The sequence below is a fragment of the Carlito syrichta genome, unplaced genomic scaffold, assembly GCF_000164805.1.
Source record: "Carlito syrichta isolate Samal-C Ts95f unplaced genomic scaffold, Tarsius_syrichta-2.0.1 Scaffold314033, whole genome shotgun sequence".
Classification (NCBI taxonomy): domain Eukaryota; kingdom Metazoa; phylum Chordata; class Mammalia; order Primates; family Tarsiidae; genus Carlito; species Carlito syrichta.
This window is the reverse complement of record NW_007258129.1, coordinates 140853-160350: the sequence shown is the minus strand read 5'-3', so window position 1 is coordinate 160350 and position 19498 is coordinate 140853. Positions and strand designations below refer to the sequence as shown.

The 19498-nt window shown below is 36.6% G+C and overlaps 1 pseudogene; it reads left to right on the top strand.

The window, feature by feature from the left end:
• The first annotated feature begins 2594 nt into the window (after positions 1–2594).
• Positions 2595–3842, top strand: LOC103273430 (annotated as a pseudogene).
• Positions 3843–19498: the final 15656 nt, after the last annotated feature.

The window sequence follows — 19498 nt, the reverse complement described above, 5'->3', positions numbered from 1 at the left end:
GGGCTTTTTCATTATGAGGCTATTGTTAATTTTTTAAATCTTTACCTGACTAGTAATAGTCTTGACATATTATTTTGCAGATGTAGTAAGGCTCTTAAATACTCAGTTCCCTTTTTCAGGTTTGGAAGTGTTTATAAATAAACGAGTGAGAATCCACTTTTTAGAACAATGTTTCTCAAAATAAAATCTATGGACTATCTGAAAAATAACCACTTCTGGTTATTAAAAATCATGATTACTACATGCAAAAGAAAATTGCATTTTTACATACCATCAACAAGCAGGCAGAGAATCAAATAAAAAGTCTAATCCCATTCACAATAGCCACACACACACACACACACACAATGAAATACCTTGGCATCCACCTAACCAGAGAAGTGAAAGACCTTAACAACAAGAACTACAAAACACAGCTCAAAGAAATCAAGGATGACACAAACAAATGGAAAAACATTCCATGCTCACGGATTGGAAGAATCAATATTGTCACAATGTCCATTGCACCCAAGGCAATCTACAGATTCAATGCAGTACCCATCAAATTACCAACATCATTTTCCTCAGACCTGAAAACAACAATACAGAAATTCATACGGAAATAAAAAGGAGCACAAATAGTGGGGAAAAAAATCCTTAGCAATAGGAATAAAGCAGGAGGTATCACACTTGCAGACTTTATATTTTATTACAAGGCTACAATAACCAAACCTTGTATTGGTATAAGAATAGACACACAGACCAATAGAACAGGACAGATTCCAGAAGCAAAAACACTGTCAATCAACTCGTCTTCAACAAAGCCACCAACCACTAGGGAAAGGATGCCATATTTAGCAAATGGTGCTGGGAAAACTAACTGACCTTGTACAAAAGAATGAAACTGGACACCTACCTATCACCATATACAAAAATCAACTCAAAATGCATCAAAGACCTAAACATAAAATGTCAAACTGTAAGAACCCTAGAAGAAAATGTGGGAAAAACCTTTACGTACATTAGAGTAGGCAATAAATTCTTGACCAAGTCCTCAAAAGTGAATGCCATAAAAGCTAAGATAGACAAGCAAAATGCCATCATACTGAAAAGATTTTGCACAGCAAAAGAAACCACGAAGAGAGTGGAAAGACAATCCACATAATGAAAAAAATATCTGCAAAGTATGTGTCTGACAGAGGTCTAACATCCAGGATCTACAAGGAACTCAAACAAAGTGAAAGGGGAAAAAAAACCTCATTAAAAAGTAAGCAAAGGACATGAACAGACATTTCTCAAAAGATGACATACAAGCAGCCAACAGACATAAAAAATTGCTCAGTCTCACTAATCATCAGAGAAATGCAAATCAAAAGTGCAATGAGATGCCACCTAACTCCGGTAAGGATGGTTATCATTAATAAGTAAAAAAAAAAAAAAAACAACAACAACAGACGCTGGTGTGGGTACAGAGAAAAGAGAACACTTCTACACTACTGGTGGGAATGCAAGCTAGTTTAACCTCTGTGGAAAGCAGTGTGGAGAACTAAAAGCTGACATTTCATAAGATCCAGCAATCCCTCTTCTGGGAATATACCCAGAGGAACATAAATCATTCTACAAAAAGACGCCTACACACACATGTTTATTGCCACTCTACTCACGATAGCAAAAACATGGAACTAACCCTACAGTCCATTGAAAGTAGATTGGATGACGAAATGTGGTACTTATATATATGATAGAGTATTATGCAGCCATAAAGAGCAAAATCGTGACTTTGCAGCAAATTGAATGGAGTTGGAGACCATCATACTAAGTGATATGTCACAGAATCGAAGAATTGAATACTGCATGTTCTCACTCATAAGTGGGACCTGAACAATAGTCTCATTAGCACAAGGTAGGGATCAACACTGCTATAGGAGGGAGGGAGAGAACAGGGTGGGAAACACATGACAACATAAAGGGTACCTGGTCCACTACCAGGGAGAATGAGGACCAGTTAGAAGTCCAAAATTCACCTGCATGCAGTCTACTTATGTAGTTAATCTTCACCTGTACCCCACAGCTCCTTAATGAAATAAAACTTTTAAAAGTGATTATTTCTTATCAAAAAAGAAATATATAAATAAATCACAGTATATATATGCAATGAAAATCTATTCAGCAATAAAAATATACAAGCAACTGACACATACAATAAAATGGATGATTTTTACAAACTGTGTTGAGTGAAAGAAGATGGATACAAAAGAAGTGCATGCCATGTGATCTATTTACATTAATTTCTAGAATGCACAAAATGAACTTATGGCTGTAAAAATAAGATCAGTGGTTGCTTCCTGGATGGGGCAAGGAGCATGAGGAAGCTTTCTTGGGTGATGATGCTCTATATATTGATAGGCATTCACAAAAACTGAATGAATAAAATATATAGTAACATTTCTAGGAAAATTATGCCTCCATTTTAAAAAAATCTGGTTTATGCACCCAACCATCAAAACATCTGCATTTATAAAAATAGACTTTTCGAGGAGGGGGAGTCCACGGCCTCCCCTCCTCTCCTCTTCCACAAACTCTACCCTGAGATTCCCCCTGCTCGCCTGCCAGCCATGGCCGACAAGAAAGCAGCCTTTGATGATGCAGTGGAAGAATATGCGATCAACGAGGAGTACAAAATATAGAATAAGAAAGCCCCATTTCTTTATGATTTGCTGATGACCCATGCCCTAGAGTGACCCAACAAACCACACAGTGGCTTCCAGACATAACTAGACCAGAAGGGAAAGATTTTAGCATTTAATGACTTACACTGGGGACACACATGTCAGATGATAAAAACCGTCTTGTGATAGCCAGTGTGCAGCTTCCTAATGATGATGCTCAGTTTCATGCATCACACTATGACAGTGAAAAAGGAGAATTTGGAATGTTTGGGTTCTGTTAGTGGAAAAACAGAAATAGAAATCAAGATCAACCATGAAGGAGAAGTAAGCAGAGTCCGTTTATGTCCCAGAGTCTTTGTATCATTGCAACAAATACTCCATCCAGCTATGTTCTTATTTTGGACTATACAAAACATCCTTCCAAACCAGACCCTTCTGGAGAGTGCAACCCAACTTACATATTTGTGGACATTAGAAGGAAGACCTTGGACTTTCTTGGAACCCAAATCTCAGTGGGCACTTACTTACTTAGTGATTCAGATGACCATACCATCTGTCTATGGGACATCAGTGCCGTTCCAAAGGAAGAAAAAGTGGTGAATGCAAAGACTAAAGCTTAACAAAGCCACAGTAGTTGTAGAAGATATTTCCTGGCATCTGCTCCATGAATTTCTGTTTGGGTCAGTTGCTAATGATCAGAAGCTTATGATTTGGGATACTTGTTCAAACAATACTTCCAAACCAAGTCACTCAGTTGATGCTCACACTGCTGAAGTGAAGTTGCCTCTCTTTCAGTCCTTCTAGTGAGTTGATTCTTGTCACAAGATCAGCTGATAAGACCGTGGTCTTGTGGGATCTGAGAAATCTGAAACTTAAGTTGCATTCCTTTGAATTACATTAGGGAGAAATATTTCCGGTTCAGTGGTCGCCTCACAGTGAGACTATTTTGGCTTCCAGTGGTACTGATCACAGACTGAATGTCTGGGACTTAAGTAGAAGATGCAGAAGATGGGCCACCAGAGTTGTTGTTTATTCATGGTGGTCACACTGCCAAGATAACTGATTTCTCCTGGAATTCCAGCAAACCTTGAGTGATTTGTTCTGTATCAGAAGACAATATCATGGCAGGTGGCAGAGAACATTTATAATGAAGACCCTGAAGGCAGCATGGATCCAGAAAGACAAGGGTCCTAAACATGTCTGTAATTCTTATGATTTTAGACTCCCCTTTTTTCCCTGTCAACTCTAAGACTAATTTAACACTGATTTTGAGACATACAGACTTTGTTTGGCTACCCTTCCATGTAGGTACCACCAACAATGCTGTTAACTCAAACAGTGGGTATTCTGTAAGTATTAAGTGGGGGACTTGATTCAGCAAAACCACAGACTTACATTTAAATTTTCTTCAGGAATTTTGTAGTAACAAACCCAGGTCCAAAGTAGCCACAGAAAGGGGAATATTATGTGGATTATTTTTCTTCTTATGCTGTATCCCCATATTTTTCAGACTCATTTATGTAAAGGCTAGAGTAAGTAAGGAATGGAGCCAAATTAGGTAGGTCTCTGAGCCATGAAGTATAAACAAATACTGCAAGATGTAATTTTTATTCAGGAAGTAGGGGAGATTCGAATTACATAGATTCCTAATCTAAAATCTTCACAGTTGACTTTTCAAGATGCATATTTTAATATATAGACCAATTTCTTCTTGGTTTCTTCAGTAAAATTCAATCTGCACATTCTTCTTTCCCCATGCATTTTTGCTCATTAGTATATTTCCTGAGATATTTTCATATTGTTTCTTTCCTTTCTGTGAAATGGTTGTTGTTGTTAACTTGGTACCAGCAAGTTGTAAAGATGTCTGTTTTTACCTGACCATTATACCACAGGTAGACTGTCAAGTTGAAAAGAGTGAATCAATAACTTGTATTTGTTTATTAAATTAAATTAATCCTTGTTTTAAAATAATAAACTTTTTAAAAAATATTTTTAGATTTACAGAGAAGTTCTAAAGATTATACTCAGAATCTCTGCATACCCTGGATACTGCCTTCTCCCCTGTGAACGCTTTACATTGCCAGGGTACATTTGTCACAACTAATGAGCCAGTATTGATACATTAACTAAACCTAATATTTTATTCTAAATTCCTTCATTATTTTTTTCCCTCACTTCCTTACATTCTTTTTCTGTTTCAGAATCCCATCCACGATACCATATTGCATTTAGTCATTATGTCTCCTTTAGCATCTTGGCTATGACAGTTTCTGAGATGTTTTTTGTTTTTCACGACCTTAACAGTTTTGAGAAGCCCTGGTCAGATATTTTGTAGTGTCTCTCAATTGGGATTTTGTTTAATGTTTTTCTTATGATTGGAGTGAGGTTCGGGGTTTTGGAAGAAAGACTACTGAGGTCAGATATGATAATCACCATGTTCTAGCAATGGGACATGATCTTTAAGACTTGTCCCTTAGGGTGTTCACCTTGATCACCTGACTAAGGAGCATCTGCATCTTAAGACAAGTTCCTTACATGTTTCACATCTTTACTAATTTTAAAAGTGCCATGTTAAATTTTAACATTTCACAGACATTAAGTAAGTTCATATACTGAGCTGTAACACCACTCCCTGTTCCAAGTCATCTGTTACTCATCAGAAGAAATGTCTGCCGATGTATCTTTCATACGTCTTGTACTTGTGTGTCTGGAAACAGGATGAGTTTCTTCCTACTCATTGCTTTTCACATGGGACAATCTCTCTCCTTTTTCTAAAACCCTCCATTGTTTTGAAGGTCATGCTATCCAATACATTTTCTGCCTAGTAACACTCTTTGATTCAGTCATTTACAGTCCTCTGATTGCTCCTGGTAATTCCCTGAAGATTTCAGTTCCCAGCTGCCCCTTTTACCTAACTATTCCTCTCATATTTCTCAGTGACTCCAATATCCACATATAAGTTTCTCCCAATACATGGCCTCTCTCTTCCTAGACCACATCACCAGTGATCTTCCCTCTGACCCACCTCATCCATGGTCAGGCCAAACTTCATCATTGACAATTTTACCTTTCTCATGATAAACTTCTCTGTCAAAAAAAGTTATTCACCCTAAAGATCCCAATTTTAATTTCCCCATCAAAAGTATCTCTTCTTTGACCATGACCTCCTATTCTTCCATCCACTTCTGAGTACTCTGATTTCCAAAAGTCTTTGCCTCTCTATAAAAATACAGAGACCAAAACAAATTAACAACAAACACCACTTCTAATCAGTTGTCTCTGCTAGCAATTTATGACCCTGGATCTCACTCAAGTCCTCACTTTTCTGTTTACCTTTCTTAGCTTTAGTGTCCATGGTCTAATAGTAAAATATTTATTCTATCATTGCCACATGACCAACCTTAATCCTGGTAAGATCCAACTTTTTTCCTATCTTGTTCCTGAAATCTATCAGTTGATCTTATATGTAGCAAAACACATAACAAGTTGCCTGTGCTACATTAAATATCATAACCACTCTCATTAAGTGGACCTTAGTTTTGTCCTGTCATTCCTTTTCATTTTCACTTACACAGTCTCTTGAGAAAATATTATTTTCTCCTTTCAAATTTTCACCACTTTCCCCTCCCTGTTATCTCCCTTTCAGGTAATGAGCTTGCTTCTTATTTCATGGAGAAAGTAGAAATAACTAAAGGAGTATATGTTTCCACCACCATATCTACTAACATTAATAACTATATGCCTTGCCTGGATGTCAGGTTCAACTCATCTATTTAAGTGCTGAACCCATCCACTTCAGGATATACAAGGCCATTGCTCTTGCTATAGTGTACTTTGTCTCTTGCATCATCATTTTTTTCACTAATGGTTTATTTCTATTAATATATAAATATATACTATCTTAAGGAAATCTTCCCTTATCTATGTCCCTTCATATATTTCCTGCCTTGCTTCTCTCCTTTGTAGAAAAACAGGTTTTGTAGTCACAGTGTCCCCTTCTCCCATGCTCTCATGAACCCATTCTGTTCAAGCTTCACCTGCCATTCCAGGAGCTGCTCTTGACAAGGGCATAAAAGACCTCTGTATTAGATAATCTAATGGTCATTTATCAGGCATCCAACTTGACCAAATAGTTTCATTTCACACACGTGATTATTATTACTCTAAACAATTCATTTGCTTGACTTTTATAGTACCCTGGTTTTCTACATGCATTACTAGCTGCTCCTTTTCACTGTCCTTTGACAATTCCTCTATATTTCCCATATCTATAAACATTGAAATATTGTAGGACTCAGCCTTCTAACCCAGATTGTCTCTTTGTGTTCTGTAGCTTTAAATACTACCACTACCCTGAAAATTCATAAATTTATATTTCTAGCCTGAACATCTCCCTGGAACTATAGACTCATCTCATCATTTCTTGATATCTCTATTTAGATATATATTATGCATCTAAAAAATAGCACCAGATCAATTAAAGGAAGACTTTATCAAAACTACTGCAATAGGGGAGAGAGATTGAACTTAACTCAGTTGAAACAAAAGGCGGGAGAATTTTAAGCATGAGGTGAGTTAGTGGAAAAGCACTAGAAGATTGAGATGAAGGGAAAAAAGATTCAGCTATCAGTCTTGGCTAATAGTGTTTGTTAAGATTAGACTCCTACTTGAGGTTCTTTCTTTTTTTTTCTTTGTTCTATTAAAGCTTTGTTTTGTTTTGATTTGATGTATAACAATTGTACACTTTTGTGGAGTAAATGTATGGGGTGTAATGTGAGGTTTCAAGGCATACAGATGTACTGTGTAATAAGCAAATCAGGATAATTAGCATATACATCACCTCCAATACTTGTCACTTTATTCTGGTAAGAACATTCAAAATCCTCTCTTCTAGCTATGTTGAAGTATACAATGCCTTCTTTTTGACCATAGTCACCTTACTGTGCAATAGAACATCAGAACATCTGACTATAACTTTGCATCCGTTGAACAACCCATTGTATGATGTATAGTGTACATCTTCCTATTGCCTGTTATTCTTACCAACCTCTGGTAACCACAATTTTATTCTCTACTTAGATGAGATCAACTATTTTAGATTCTACATGTAAGTGAGATTATGTGATATTTGTTATTGTATGCTTGGTTTAGTTCACTTAATATTAAAAGACAAAAAATAACAAATGCTGTCAAGGTTGTGGAGAAAGAGAGCTCATACACTGTTGGTAGAAATGTAAGTTAGTACAACCATTATAAAGAGCAGTGTATAAGTTCTACAAAAAATTAAAAATAGAACTGCTATATGATCCAACAATCCTACTGCTAGGTGTATATACAAAGGAAAGGAAACCAATATATCAAAGAGGTATTTGCACTCCCATGTTTATTGCAGCACTATTTTAAATAGCCAAGCCTGTAATCCCACTACTTCAGGAGGCTGAGGCGAGAGGATTACCTGAGCTCAGAGGTTCGAGATCAGCCTGGGCAACTTGGTGAGACCTCATCTCTACAATAAAATAAAAAAATAAGCCAGAATGGCAGAGCACACCTGTAATTCCAGCTGCTTGGAAAACTGAGATGGAAGGATTGCTGGAGCCCAGCCAGTTGACACTAGGGTGGCTGAGAGCATGCCACTGCACTCCAGCCTGGACAACAGAGTGAGACTCCAACTCAAAAAAAAATAAATAAATGAAAGATAAAATAAAATAAAATAGCCAAGATATGGAATCAACATAAGTATCCATAAAGGGATGAAAGCAATAAAAACAAATTGGTATATATACACAGCCACACAAATGAACAAAATCCTGTCATTTGAAATAACACAATGAACCCAGAAGCACTATCTTTCTTAATGATTATATTTTAAAGGAACTGCTTGTCATACCTTGAGAAAGATATTTCTGGGTTGTAAAAGATTTACATCTCAAAAAGACAGAAAGTTTCCTCTTGCAATTTAAAGTTAACCCTCCTTTTAAAATAATGTAATAAACCTATAGTCAGGAAGAAAGTTGTCTAAAATTAAGTCAAGCTGAGGGGAATTTTAGGGCCATTTTGGTCACATCTCAAACTTAACATGACTAAAAATGAATTACTGATTTTTTTCACCCTCAAACATGCCCATCTCCCAGTATTTTCTTTCTTTTTTTAATTAAAAAAAAAATTGTTTGCACCTCTGGTCTCTCGGAATTTGCTCCCCAGTATTTTCTAACTCAGTAGCAATTACATTGTTCCAGTTGTTTGAGCCAAAAACCTTCAAGTCAACATTAACTCTCTCTCTCTCTCTCTCTCTCTCTCTCTCTCTCTCTCTATCTCTCTCTCTCTCCCCTGAAACATCCACATCTAATTCCTCCTCTTTATTTGAAAAGTTTGCAACCACTTTTCATCATCTTCATCATGCCTAAGCTACTAAAATTGCTCAGCAATTTACTGAATTACTTTCCCAATTGTTCTTACTAGTTTCATTCTTTCCCTTCCCACAGTCTACTATTTAGGTTGCCAGATTTCCATTTCACTCATTATGTTGGCCTAAAAAGCTCAATATATTTTTCCTCCTGCTTTTTTTCTTACTTCAGTCTCTAGTTTGGCCTCCCATGCCCTGGGTTCTCTGTGTATGTGCCTCATTTTCTTCTTTTTGTCCTTCATATTTCCCAATCATATTTCTGCCCCAGGATTTATGACTTACTTTCCTCATTGTTTGAAAGGCCCTTCTTACAGACGTTAACCTGTCTTTCTTCCATCATGTCTCAGCTCCAGTGTCAAATATTATCCTCTACTTGAGTCTTTCCCTAAGCTTATCTAATATCACAATATAACAACCCTGCTTTATTTTTCTTTATATCACTTACCACGATCTGATATATTATTTTATCTGATTATTTGTCTATTTTCTGTCTCTCCAATTAGAATGTATGTTTTTTAAGAGAGGGGACTTCATATATGTTTGTTTACTACTGAAAGTGTGCCAGGAAAAGAACAGACAATATATATTTGTAAAATTATGAATGGATTCCTTGTGTCATAAAGGTAAGAAGTTTACAAATGGCTGTTGACCTCTGTGAAAGCTCTTCACAATCTTCAGTGAATCCAGTGATGTGTTCTTCATAATACTTTCAGTCCTGGCCTCTGTTACCCTCAATGATTTAAACATAAACACATTTGATTATCTTTGCCATGCAAGCTTCATTATCCTCATTTTAGGAAACTACTTAATAAAAACTCTACATTTGAAACAGATCAATTACCATTGATCTGCAATTCTCTTCTTTGCAGTATAAATGCCTTTATTCTTATTTCTTTCCAGACTTTTTACAACTACACCTGCTTCTGTCTTGATTATGATCTCTAGTCACTTAACCTCACCCTGGTTTCTTAGGCTATTTTATATTTATATATAATATGTTAAAAAATATATAAATTATATAGTATATATTTATATAATATATTTTTTCTATATATAGTGTATGTATATATATATATATATGTATATACATAAATATTATAAATATTTAACTCTTCTCTCCCATTCAACCCCTTCTCTCCCAGGATGAATTCTAGTCAGTCATTTTGATAATACCCTCATTACTGCTCCTAATTATTTTATTTTTTGGCAAATTTTAAGTTTCTGACTTTTCTAGTCCTTAGTACTAGTAAAAACCTAAAATTTATGGCATCTATTTTAACTCCTTGACTAGTTGTATACTAATTTGATTGTTTTCCATTATGTAGTCAAAATTCTCAAGTTGTGTCTTTCATTCTACTTAGTAATTATGTTGTTCACATGTCATGGATTCTTTTTTTTTTTTCTTTTGGTCCACGTTTCCATTGTCTATAGATTTCATTGTGTACAGTTTAAAATCATTCCTATGTTCCTCTAAACATCTAATTTCCTATTGTATTACTTTCAGTAAGTAGCTTCATATTTTGTGTTATTTTATGGTCATTTGATATGAGAGTCTCAAAATTGCTCCTTAGCCTTCAGCTACACTCTTTTTATAAGATTCATCTGTTCCTTAACCTTAGTATTCAATGAAGAAACATATTATCCCCTTGCTGTCTTAAATCTCCAAACTTTGCAATTGTTTATATCCTATCCCAACTTATTTGGGATATTCTTTCATATACATATGTTATTTTTTAATCCTTTCTCTCTGTTCATGACTGTTCATGATCTTGTTCATGAGCTTCATTGTTTTATGGTAGTCATTTTTGTTATCTGTTTACCTTGATTTGTTGGAAATTTCTAAGGAAAAAGATAAAGTCTAACTATCACTACTATTATAATGTATTTTCTACATTATAATACTGTCATTCTATAAATATTGAATGAGTGAATGTTATTAAGGCTTTGAAAAGAACCTGGGGGGAAATAAAATACTACATAAAATGTTAGATGCCCTCTCTACTCACCCCAGAATTGCCATAAAATAATAGCTCATTATTCTAAATTTGTCACATTGATGGTGGTGGTGGTGGTAGCGGTGAGGGAGTGTTATTTAGTTAAAATATTTCATATTACATGCCAATCTCCTGAAAGCAGTTCAAACTCTACTGAGTTTTCCTTTGGCCTGGGTTCAGAATTTAGTTGAATTATTAATGAAATCCTTATTCACTGCTTGCATTTGAATGCTCTTCTGAATCTCCATTGAATCTAAACTCATCTATCAGGCATGTTGTCTGGAAAAGTCTCAGGAAATCACTTTTGGGAGTTCTAGATTCTTCCATTTAACCTTAGAGAGAGATTTATCTTGAAATTGCACTATGCTACAAAATTTTTCTTTTATTATGCTTTCTTAGTCACCATGAAAGCAAAGAAGTCTATAAATATATTGTGTTAAGAAAATATAATGTTTTTATTGAACTTCTGGAGATACCTTTTTAGAAATTTAAACAAAAGCCTAAATTTTATGGTTCATTCTAGTGTATTTCATTCTGGTAGCTGTTAGAAGGCTCTCTGTTGTCAAAATATTATGATCCCTTTCTAATTTTTCTACTCTCTTGAGTTTCAGATCTTGTGGCAAAGATGGCAAAAATATTTTATTATTTTTATTTGTAAAATCTTTTTCAAATTTTTTTGCTTGGACTTTTGATGAGCTATCTCTACAACTTTCTATGCAAACTGCACTTTGATAAATTAATGGAGTAAATTAAATTTACATATATATGTATATTTTATTTTAAAGATATGGGTTACAAATCAGGATTAGGTACATAAGTGATCAACATACAGGGGAAGTTTGAGCCTCCCATTGGTCCTCATTTTGCTTGATTTAGGATCAGGTACCCTTGGTGATGTTATATGCTCCCCACCCCAGCAATGGCCTGCTACTGCTAATCCCTTTCTTGTAGTGTTATGATAAATGTTCAAGGTCCACTTACGAGTGAGGACATGTGGTATTGCTGGTTCTTATGTTAGGAAATTAAATTTATACAAACAACAAAAAGCCTACACCCACAACTTTTGTCAGAAATAAGTGGTGTTTAGGTGGAAAGAGAAGTATAATGGACTTTGAAGAGCTCTCTTGAATTTTTTATTCTGCCACTAGGACTCCATGAAATTTAAAAAAATTTAAAAATTGTTCTTATTGCAGATATTCTCCTTCACCTACTTTCTAGTTCCACTTAAATGAATTTATGCTGAACATCTCTTTTAATACTAGAGTGATGGGACATTTGTTACAATTGATGGACCTATTAATACATTGACACATCATTATCACCTAACATCCATAGTTTATTTGAGGGTTCATTATGGATGTTATTCATTCTGTAAAGTTTGGCAAATGAATAATGGCATATAACCACTACTACAGTATCATACAAAATAGTTTGCTTCTCCAAAAATCTTTTCCTATGCATTCCTCTCACCCCATAACTCTTAGCAACCACTCATATTTTTTGTTGTCTCCATTATTTTGCCTTTTCCAGAATGTCATATTTTTGAAATCATATACTATGTATCATTTTCAGATTGCCTTATTTTACTAAGAAATATGCATTTAAGTCTCCTCCATGTATTTTCATGGCTTGATAATACATTTCTCTTCAATGATGAATAATATTCCATTGCCTGGATACATCCACTTACTTACTTAAGAGCATTTCTGTTGTTTCCAAATTTTGGCAACTATAAAGAAAGTTGCCATAAACATCCATGTACAGGTTTTTGTGTTGATATTCATTTCCACATTTCCTGAATGAATACCAAGGAACATGATTGTTTGACTGTATGCTTAGTTTTATAAGAAACCACCCAATTTACTCAAAGTGGCTGTACCATTTTGTGTTCACACTGGCAATGAATGAGAATTCCCAATGTACCACATCCTCACCAACAAAGGTATTGACAGTGTTCTAGATTTTTACCATTAGTATTGTATCTAAAAAGTCATGGTCATATTCAAGGTCATCTAAGTTCTTTTTCCAGTGGAAAAAGAATTTCTCTCTATTCATAGTTTGATAGTTTAAGCATTTCTATCATGAATGGATGTTACATTTTGTCAGTTTTTTCCTGCATCTATTAATATAATCATGTGATTTTTCTTCTTTAGCCCATTAATATAATAAATAGCATTCATTTGTTAATGTTGCATGAGCCTTGAATATTTGAGATAAATTTATCTGGTCATGCTGAATAATTATTTGTATGAACTATTGGATTCAATTTGCTAATATTTTGTTGAGAATTTTGCATCTATATTTACAGGAGACATTGGTCTATAATTTTTCTTTCTTTATAAGGTCTTTGTCTGGTTTTGGTGTTAGGGAACCGTTAGCCTTATAAAATGAGTTAAGAAGTATCTCTTTCCAGTCTGTCTTCTAAAAGAGATTGTAGATAATTGGTACAATTTCTCCTTGTATGTTTGGTAAAATTCTCTAGTGAACCATTCTGCACTAGTGCTTTCTGTTTTGCAAGGTTATTACTGATTCAATATCTTTAATAGATATAAGTCTATTTTTCCTTTTCTTGTAAGCCTATTACTTTTTGTTAAAAGAAACAATTTCATTATTTGGCAGATTGTGTCTGTCAAAGAATTGATCTGTTTCATCTAAGTTACCAAATTTGTGAATATGGCATTGTTTATGCTATTCTATTATAATTTTAATATTAAGGAATCTATAGTGATTATCTCTATATTTTTTTCTATTAGTAATTGCTATCATCTCTATTTTTCTTAGTTAATCTGGATAGTAGCTTATCAAACTTTTGGTCTTTAAAAAAAACAACTTTTGATTTCATTAGTCTTCTCTATTGATTTGGTTTTTAATTTCATTCATTTCTGCTTTAATTTTTATTAGTTATTTTCTTCCATTAACTTTTAATTTAATATATTCTCCTTTTCTCTGGTTTCCTTTTCTTATTTTAAAAATGTGGGGTACAATTCAGGATTAGGCATACAAATGGTCATCATACAGGTAAAGTTTGGGCCTCCCTTTGGTCCCCATTTCGCCTTTGTCTAGTTTCCTAATGTGAAAATTTAGATTATTTATTTTAGATCATTCTTCTTTCTAATATATTCAGTGCTATAAATATCCTGCTAAGCAATGAATTCACAGATCCCACAAATTTTGAAAAAATTGTGTTTCATTTTCATGTATTTAAAAATGTATTTTTTTAAATTTTAAGACTTTTTTTCTTTAATCCATGTGTTACTCAGAAGTGTGCTATTTAAAATCCATTTATTTTGGAACTTTACAATTATCTTTCTTTTTTATTATTATAAAGATATAGGGTACAATTCAGTGTTAGGTATACAAACATTGATTATGCAGGTACCCTTGTTAATGAGGTATGCCCCTCCCTCCCCTGAGTTTCCCACTACTGTCAATGCCTTTCTTATGGTATTATAGTTGTTCAAGGTTCACTTATGAGTGAGAACATATAGTACTCTGTTCTTTGCCTCTGTGATTGATCACCGAGTATGATCGACTCTAAATTCATCCAAGTTGCTGCAAAGTCCATTCAAATCAAAACCACATTGAGATACCACCTAACCCCAGTAAGAATAGCCATCATTAATAAAATAAACAACAACAGATGCTGGTGAGGATGCAGAGAAAAGGGGTGGCTTCTACACTGCTGGTGGGAATGTAAACTAGTGTAACCTTTTTGGAAGACAGTGTGGCGATTTCTGAAAGAACTAGAAATTGACTTTCCATATGACCCAGCAATTCCCCTATTGGGAATATACCAGAGGAACTCAAATCATTTTACAAAAAAGATACCTGCACACGTATGTTTGTTGCAGCTCTATTCACAATAGCAAAAATGGAACCAATCATGTTGCCCATCGAAGCTGGATTAAAAAAAACAATTATCTTTCTGTTGTCAGTTTCGAGCTTCATTTTATTGTGTCTGAGAGAAGAAGTTGCATAATTTTTATTCTTTTAAGCTCATGCTGCCGCTGCCCACAGAGGCCCTTGGTGCCTGCCCCTCGGAGCTCTGGCCTCCATCCCTGACTGAAGGGCTCTATCTCTGACTGAAGCGCCCCACCTGGCCCAAAGCCACTGTCACCTGTGGAGGCCCTTGACGCCCACTCTTCAGAGCTCTGGGCCCCCTCCTTGGGTGGAGCACTCTGCCCAGCCCAAAGCCACTGCCCACGGAAGCCCTTGGAGCCCGCCCCTCAGAGCTCTAGGACCCCTCCCTGGCTGAAACGCCCAGCCTCACCTCAAACCGCTGCTACCCCTGGAGGCCCTCATTGTCTGCCCCTTACAGCTCTGGCCTCCATCACTGACTGAAGACCCCACCCAGCCCAAAGTTGCCACCCATGGAAGCCCTTGGCTCCCACCCCTTGGAACTCTGGGCCCCCTCCTTGGCTGAAGCACATTGCCCAGCCCAAAGCTGGAACCACACATGGAGGTCCGGGTTCCCTCCCTGACTGCAGTGCCCAGCCCCATCCCAAGCCTGCACCAGCCAGGGAGGTCCACTGTTCCCTCCCTGTAGAGCTCCAGGCTCCCTTGTTGGTGCTACCACCCCACCCCGAGCCACCCTGTGTGCTACACTGACCAGCAATGCCCAGCAGTCTTGCACTCCATCTCCCATGACTCACCCCTGGCCACAGCAGGAGGAGAGAACAGCCGGAGCTCGCAGGCCAGGCAGAGACCTCCATTGCCCCATGAGATCCACCCAGCTCTGTGCAGCCTCCAGCTTGGGACCTAAGAACAAAGAAAGAAAAAGAAGTCCAATCCTCATGTGACACACTGACCTACAGCACCTGGCTGTCTTGCACTCTACCTTCCCCAGCTGGACCCGGCTGTAGTAGAATGAGAGATCATCTGGAGCCCTGTGACCACGCAGAGATCTGCAGTGCCTCCCCTGCCCAGCTCTGCACAGCCTCCAACTTGGGATCTAAGACCTCATGTTTGTGTAAAGGAATAGTACATCATAAGGAGGTTGGTCATCTTGTGTGTCTGTATGATTGCACATCCTAGTTTGTTGTTGTTGTTGTTTTGTTTGTTTGTTTTGTTTTCTCTTACTCTTATCTGTCTTCAGGTCTATTTTCATTTATAAGCTGGTACCTTTGTCTGTTTTCCCTCTTACTCTTCTCTGTCTCCAACTTCCACTCCCCACCTTCCTGTTCCATTTCTTTCCCTTTTCTTACATCATTTTACTTTCAGGGAGCAAACCAATATTCCCACCTAATGAACAGATTACAAGGCAGTGGGAAGTGGGTTTCAGTGTATCCATATACCTGTCAGTGGATACTGGGATCTGGAAATAAATTTTGAATCACAGCTCCCCCATCAAATAAATCTCAAAACTGCAAAAGGCATAACCCCGAACCTACAGTCCAGCTTCAGAATCGAACAAAAGAGAGGATTCACAGAAAGAAGAATAAGAGATTGAGCAAACAGAAGTAAAAACAACCCTGCCACCCTTGAACAACAGATGTAAAGAAGACAGAGGAAAAAAAGGAAAAGTGGGGAGGAAAATCTACACAAATGAAGAAAAACCAAAAGAAGAATATAGGTCTCACACAGACCCCTGGGAGAACAGATAATGAGAAAACAGAGTTCAGAATGCAAACAATGAAGAGCCCTCAGAATGACTGGTCACATACTACAAACCCAGACATCAAGACATTAATAGAGAGAATAAAAATAATTGAGGAGAGACAAGAGGAAAACAGGAAGAAGTTGGTGACTGAGATAGCAGCAGTAAAGAATACTGTGATAGAAATAAATAACAAACTAATAAGCGTGGAAAGCAGAATTAGCCAAGCAGAAGACAGAATCTCAGAACATGAAGACCAAAATATAGAACTAAGCCAAACTGTCAAAAACATGGAAAAGAAGCTTAAAAAGATAGGACAAAACCTTCAAGTGATGAGTGATTACTTCAAGAGAATGAACCTAGGAATAATTGAACGTCCTGAGGCAGAAAGCGAGACAGAGACCACCCTGGAACAAACATTCCATGAAATTATTCAAGAAAACTTCCCTCACCTTGTCAATGATGCGAAAATTCAAACACAAGAGATTCAGAGAACACTGGCAAGACAACAAATGAGAAGACCAACTCCTAGGCACATAGATAATCCACCTGAACAAAGTAGGTATAAAAGAAAAAACCCTAAAAGCATCAAGAGAAAAAGGTCAGACTACCTACCAGGGAAGACCAATCAGATAAATAGCAGATTTATTACAGAAAACTTCAGGCTACAAGAGCTTGGAGTTCAATATTTAAAGTTCTCAAAGATAAACAATTTCAACCAAGAATAACCTACCTAGCCAAACTAAGCTTCATCAGTGAGGGAGAATTAGAATCTTTCCCAGACATCCTATCCCTAAGAACTTATGTTGCCTCCAGACCACCCCTACAAGAAACTCTTAAGAAAGTATTAAACTCAGAAGAAAAGGGAAAAAGAACAACGATGTTCTACACAATAGTACAGGAAAAAGATTGAAAACACACATGAACTAACCCAGAAAGCCAAAAGAAAGACAACAAACAAACAAGTACAACAACTCTATAAGAACATAATTACATAGATAAACTTCACATTATAATAATTAGTCTGAATGCACATGGACTAAATGCATCACTGAAAAGACATAGAATGCAAAATGGATAAAATATCATGAGGCAACAATATATTGTTTCCAAGAGACTCATCTCACCAGAAAGGACACTCACAGACTCAAAGTAAGAGAATGGGAAACAAAATATCACGTGAATGGAATCAAAAGAAGGCTGGAGTTGCAATCTTAATCTCAAACAAAGTACCTTTTAAGCTATCAAAAAAAAAAATATAGCCAGTCTTGGTGGCTCAGCCTGTAATCCCGCACCTTTGGGAGGCTGAGGTGAGTGGATTGCTTGAGGCCACAGGTTCGAGACCCGCCTGGGCAGCAAGACCTCATCTCTACAATAAGTAAAAAAATCAGCCAAGCGTGGTAGCACATGCCTGTAATTCCGGCTACTCAGAAGGCTGAGGCAGAAGGATCACTGGAGCCCAGCAGGTTGAGGCTGCGGTGGCCGGGAGCGGCCACTGCACTCTAGTCTGGGCAATAGAGTAAGACTCCAACTCAAAAAAGAAAAAAATGAAGACGGTTATTATATAATGATAAAAGTTTTGATTAATAAATAAGAAATATCCATTCTAAACATATATGCACCTAACATGGGAGCGCGAATGTTCATAAAGCAGCTCCTAGGCAAACTGAAAAAAGTGATTGACTCTAACACTATCATAGCTAGGGCCTTTAATATCCCATTCACAACCCTAGACATCAAGACAAAAAATCAGCAAGGAGACTCAGAACCTCAATGAGACTCTTAAACAAATGGGCTTAATTGATACCTACAGAACATTCGACCCAATGACAACAGAATATACATTCTACTCACCACCACATGGAACATACTCCAAGATCAACCACATCATTGGCCATAAATCAAACATAAGCAAATTTCGTAAGATTGAAATCTTGCCATGCACCTTCTCGGATCACAGTGGAATGAAAATAAATATCAACACCAACAAAATTTCCCCAAAGCCCCCAAAGAAATGGGCACTAAACAGCATGATGCTGAACAATGACGGGGTCAACACTGAAATCAAAGAAGAAATTGAAAGATTCCTGGAAACAAATGAAAATGAAGAAACATTCTACCAAACCTCTGGGATGCTATGAAATCAGTTCTAAGAGGGGAATTTATCTCTCTAACAAATCACCTAAGGGAGCTGGAAAGAGAATACCACCAAAACCCCAACTTTATTAGAAGAATCCAAATCACAAAAATAAGAGCCCAAATAGAGGACATAGAAGACAAAAATATCATGGAAAACATCAACAAAACAAAAGTCTGCTTCTTTGAAAGAATTAACAAGATTGATGGGCCCCTAGCCAGAAAAAGAGAGAAAGACCAAGAAAAAGAGAGAAAAAGCCCAAATAAACACAATCAGAAATACAAAAGATCAAGTCACAACTGACATTGAAAAAATACAAAAGATTATCAGAGATTACTATGTACACCTATATGGAAACAAACTTGAAAACCTAAATGAAATGGGGGACTTTCTGACATCACACAGCCTACCCAAGTTGAAACAAGAAGACACTGAAACACTAAATAGATCAATAACAACCCAGGAAATTGACTGTGTCATATGAAAACTACCTACAAAAAAAGCCCTGGAATGGATGGCTTTTCAGCAGAATTCTACAAAACATACAAGAAGGAGCTGATACACTCCTATTGAAAGTATTCCAGGCAATTGAGAAAGATGGAATTCTCCCCAAATCATTATACGAAACCAACATTACACTGATACCCAAACAGGGCAAAGATGCAACAAAGAAAGAGAACTACAGGCCAATATCCCTTACGAACATAGATGCAAAAATCC